This window comes from Cupressus sempervirens, chromosome 2, assembly GCF_028749045.1.
Source record: "Cupressus sempervirens isolate cs-2001-9-10 chromosome 2, ASM2874904v1, whole genome shotgun sequence".
NCBI classification, from domain to species: Eukaryota; Viridiplantae; Streptophyta; class Pinopsida; order Cupressales; family Cupressaceae; genus Cupressus; species Cupressus sempervirens.
The window spans coordinates 469,378,977-469,384,929 of record NC_143119.1 but is presented as its reverse complement, the minus strand read 5'-3'; positions in this window follow the sequence as shown (position 1 = coordinate 469,384,929).

The following is a 5,953-nucleotide window of genomic DNA, read 5'->3' as shown; positions in this document are numbered from 1 at the left end:
AACAAGATATGACATTTTTGAGATGAATTTGGATCCCAAACCCTAAATGCAAAAAAGAGACCCTTGTTAAAAAAGGGAGAGCTTTCCAAAAATGTCAGAATCTTAAAAAGATCTTTTCATTTGTGCCCTAGGGAGCCGTTTTCTCAAAATAGACCAATTTTCATAAATCAACCAAATGAGCTATGATATTGCATCCAAATTTAAAACAAAAAAAATGGACCCCCTTAATAATTTAAAGACCTTTCCAAAAATGTAAAAATTTCTAAAAAAATGTTTATTTGCACAAAAAATTATTTTTTTGTGAAAAATAAAGAAAAAACTATACAAAATTCATAGTACCTTAGAGAATTCTGAATATTTTATAGAAGCTTCCTTGATATGTTGCCAACCTACAAAAAAAAATCCAGACTTAACCTCCAAGCCATTTGGTAGATATTATATATATTTTTGAATAAAATATAGGGTTTTCATCTCCAAACAAATCTGCACAAGGGGATTAGCTCCAAAAATAACCAAAACCAACATGTAATGATGGGTTGCCTCACAGTGGGTGCCAAAAATGTGTGCTAAAATGTTGACACACTTGTATGAATCATTATAACCAAGATTGCTCAAGAATGAGGTCTCAAATGATGACTCGTGACTCTCTATTCATGGAGTGCAAGGGTTTATAATGGAGGCCCTTAGTTTAGACATACTTTGTGCCGATGCAAGCACACCATAAAATGAGAAATTCAAAGAGGAAAATAAAGAGTGCTAATCTCTATCATATGCATGCAAATGAAAATGGAAGTTGCTCTATATGATAACAACACATGAAAGAAAACTAATCTATGAAAGGAAATGCAAATGCAAGATTATTCTATGGAAAGGAAATATAAGTCTAATCTAACATGCAAGTGCAAGAGTAATCTAAATGGATTTCCATGAATACATGAGAGAAGAAGACAAGAAAAGAGAAGTTGCAATATCCAAGCTGAAGTGCTCAAGCTCTCCTCCAAAATCGTTCTCCAAACTAACAACATAACAACAAAATCTTGATCTATGAAAATGAGAAGGAGAGGGCTCCTTATAAAGGAAAGTGTGGAGAGGAATGAATCCTCAAGAGTAATGTCAGATAAATCCCTAAAAAGGAAAGTGAGGAAAAAGCCCACCACTCATAAATATGTGTAAAAAAGGTATCTTTATTTATTTTCATTTGATTTGATTTAATTTATTTCCTTTTTTTCATAAAAAGGAGAGCTTTAAGTGGGGATTTATTTACTTAATTAGAATAGGTATTTTCTTTTAGTTAAATAAGATAAGATTATTTAATTAAAAGAGAGATTTTAATTAAATAATATTATTGACGAAATGATCAAACCTTATAAAATATTGAAATAATTGAAATAATTAAAATTTGATCAAGAAAATTGGTTTGAATTGAAAGTATTGTAAGGCATTGATTTAGGAAATTGATAAATTGATCCCATCATTTGATAAATTGAAGAATGGGAGCCCACAGTCTAGGCGACCATCTTCGGGTGCATACACCACCCACTTTTGCTCAATTGTTGATAAAATCTTTCCTCTGCCAAAGGAAATGTTTAGGAAATTTCTAGAATTGAATTTGCAACATGAATATGGTTGTGGAATTTAGGAAAGATAATTCATTTGTTTTCAATTGTGTACATACCCCAAATTTTTTTCTTAAAAGTAATCAATCTTAGAAGTTTGGTTCAACATTTGACGCGAGCTATAGCCTCTCAAGTCATAGCACAAATTTATTGGTGTAATTTTTGTGGAGAAAATGAGAAGTTTTCAATGTTTCATTTTATCACTGCCTTTTTGGCAATATTGCTCCTTACATGAAATAATAAGTGGTGTTTCTTTTTAAATAACTATATGCCATCTTTAATGCCGAATAAATTCTTAGATAACTTAAACTTTCAATGTTGAACACATCAATTTAGTTATCCTTATTAGAAGCAATTGCATTCATCTATTAAATTTATGTTTGTTAAAACATAATAATTTTATAAAAGGTTTTATATGTTGTTATGTGTATGATTTAATATAGTGCCATCTTTATGTATAATATATTGTGATAAGAATTGATTATTTTGGTGAAATAGGTCAAAATTTAATTATTAGCAAATGATTTTTTTAATTCAATAAGATTTTTCTTGTATAACTTTTAAAAATATAGTCATTTTTAAAGTTAATTCTAAAAATTTAATAAAATAAAACTTAACATTATTTTTTCATTCTATAGTTTGCAAAATAATTAGAGCATTTAAAAATAAATTGTTCATTCTATTTGTTCAATCTAATTTCTCAATTCATTCAATATAGTTTGAACATATTTTGAAAAAATCATAATTTATGGGTGAAACCTACTATACTAGAATTTGTACACTTTTTTTTGTTCAAGAAGACCATAATTTAAGTTTTTTAATCAAAATTTTCATCCATTTTTTGTACTTCATAACCCCACACAAGGCAGGGACTCTAGGGACTCTAGCTCAACATGAGCTCTTGTTTTATCAAGTGAGCATATTATTTTTTAAATGACACGTATATTAGATAGCTATGATATTTTATTTGAGACAAAAAGTTATTTATTTCACTTATTAATGAACTCATTTATTTATTTTTTCTATGCCATTTATAAGTTTTCATGTTGAAGTATTTGTCCTTTTTATTATTATCAACATTTAGATTTTTTTAATTTACAAATAGATCAATTAATTATAATATATAGTAAAAATTAGTAAAAGGATTAGATAAAATATTCACAAGAAAGTGATTGACTATTAGACCCTACTCAACTATTGGTTCCTCTCCCTAAATATGATGGAGGAGCCAAGGATAAAATGTATAAGTAGCCTTGAATAAGTTGAAAGTTTGAGTTTATTAATGAGATGATACTCTAAAATTATGTGATAGTTAATTTTGTGTAATTCATAATAAAGCTTGATAGATATAATTGATCATCATTTAACCATTCTCCTTATTTAATAATCATATTATAGTTAAAAGAAATATAATCATCATAGAAGCAATAGTTTCCTTTAACCAAAAAGATTGTTAGTCCATTCTTTATAAGAAAAACCTCACTTGAACAATGCAACATTTTGAGGTTATCTCAAATGGCACAACCTCCATTCTTTGGAAATCAAGTTGTCTACCCACATGTTTGCTCTATTTTTTTCTCTCAATTTCTTTCTCTTATTTTTTTTCTATAATTTTAAAACTTTCTTAATTGTAAGCAATGCCCAGTAGCTAGATGAAAGCTTCAAAACTTTGTAGGAAGTAGTAGACTTGGAAGCTTTCCAATTGGATTTTTAGAGGATGAGAATAAAACATATGTGTCCAATATTGACCAACATTATTACATCTATAACATGTGATGCATATAAACATGATGCCACATACATATTGTGTCTTGCTATCATAAATAGTGTTTTTTCATTCTCATTCTCACAAGTGTTGTCATAGGTTATGAGCATTGGGATATAACTGTGTGGAAAAAGTTTATACAAGTGGGATTTTAAATGATTCTTAATGTTTTTATTAGTTCTTTTAAATTTAAAATCACCCTCATTCTTTATGTCCTTTTTGTATTTAGTACCTCTTTTTTGCAAGTACATTATAATACACTTGTAAATAAATTATAACTAATATTTACCTCCTAAATAATAAAATGTCATGTATACCATTTTATTTGGGATTTTTTATTTTTATATAGTTTATAAGCTATGATTTAGCTATTCATGATGCTCATATTTCATTAATATCTTTATTTTTAACATACATTAGAATATAATAGTAATACTCTATAATTTAGTGTGTATCTTTGAAATAATCAAGCATGATATCTATCACTTTAACAAAGAATTTTTGACATTTTCATTCTTTCACATTTCCATTACTTAGATTTGAGTATTTTATGCGGTGTAAAAATGTGATTTGCTCATAATTGGTGCATTTTACCTGATCACTAAAAAAATTCAAGTTTTAGTTACAAATTTTAATTATTTAATTAAAAAATGTATCACGCTACTATTGATAGGAAGTTCAAACTTAATCAACTCTTTTTCTTCAAAACTTTTTATTTCTATTCATCCCATTTAACATATTAGTATAAAAGATTTATGTTTGTAGTAATTTAGTATTCGTAAAACTTATATACTAATTGATGAATGGTGCTCCTCTTAATACCATAAACCATAATAGAAAACTAAGAAACAAAAACAAATGCGATAACAAAATATGGACTTCTTATTTGCACTACAAATGCAGAACTACAAAATTCATAAGTACAATATGTTAACCCACATGGGTGCCTTCATTATAATAATTTGCAAGACAAGCTATGAACTACCACCCAGAGCTGTCCTAGACAATGTTTAGGCCTTTCTTAAATAGACAATTTTATGCCATTGGGAAGGTTCTAGACATTGAAACTTAATACCTAGGGCTGACAGACCCTAACAATACATATAGAGTCGGCCAAATAAATCTTTAACAATTATTTTAGATATTTCGGGTAGTCCAACTTTGAAAGGCCATAACTCATGAACCATTGCTCTGATTGGCTATTATAACCACTTTTCAAAAATACCATCTCTTGAACTACAGGCCTAGAAATGCACAAGTGCCCTTCTGTCGAGTTTTTGAACCCCATCCGAGCACTATAAGGCCTCCAATGGTGAGCTTGGAGATTTTTTTGCAAATATTTCCACCAAAAATCCGCAATAACTTCTCTAATACTTAAGTTGGAGCAATGATATTTTTATGGTAGGCTTATAACTCTAAAATGAATCTTCATGTAGAAAATGAGAACATTCCAAGCTTGTATGACAAACTTACTAAAAATAGCAAGTTTCCATAAATAGTAACCACCTTGTCTACTAGTCCTTATTAAGATAGAAAAGATTGAAAATAAAATATTTTTAGGTGATGCAAGATTGCTCTTCCACTCGAGATGCTCCTACATTACTAATAGGTAAAATTTAATATATATCAATGATAAATTTACATTAGTTTTTGAATTGTATTCACTTAAATTTTGATTTTCAATATTTAGAAATTTTTTTACCATGTTTTTCTTCTCAACACCTGATATGTTATACTTTTGTTATAGAATTTCTAGCAATTCATTTGTTTAAATATACACTACATTGTACCAAGGTCAACCCCCTCACCTCATGCCCATGACTTTTATTTGGTGTTCTAAGAGACTCTTGCATGAATTCTCTATGTTGAGCTACTTTCCTCTTTATTAGCAACACATTCTCAAGCCAATGGCTAACTAGCCGACCCAATCGTTTTCATTATACTTTTTTTTTTTAAATTAAAAAATAGAAAACAATTGTATAATAATTTTAAAATTTATTACTAAATTAGAAAAAATGATTTAATTACAAAATGTAGTTAGCTGCATAGACGCTGCCCATTCTCAAGAAGAATCAATTTTTTGGTGTGAGTTTTCACTATTGTAATTATTAAAAAAGTGAAGTTGACTATGCAAATTTCACAATTTTGGTTGGGTTCAATATATTTTATTAATTTAGAGCTATATGGTCCCTATGTTATAGATCAAAGTGTAGTTCTCAACGCCTCTTAATTATTTAGTGCCACATACAAGAAAAGATTGGAGATTATTATCTAGCATTATAACATTCTTATAAACATGGTCTATTTTTGTTCATTTTGTTTACTAGAATTTGTTATGTATTGTAGCTTAATTCTAGCTCTAATAATAAAGGTTTTTTTATTACAGTTTGAAATAATGCTCTAGGGTTCATTATTATTGCATACCTCTCCTTATAACAAAAACATTATTACCACATGTTTGTAGTATAGATAAATCTATCATCATCCATGTAAGGTCAATATATTTCTTATCTTGTCACAACAAATCTTCAAAACTTTGCGAAATCGATTAATTTATCATTATCCACCTAAG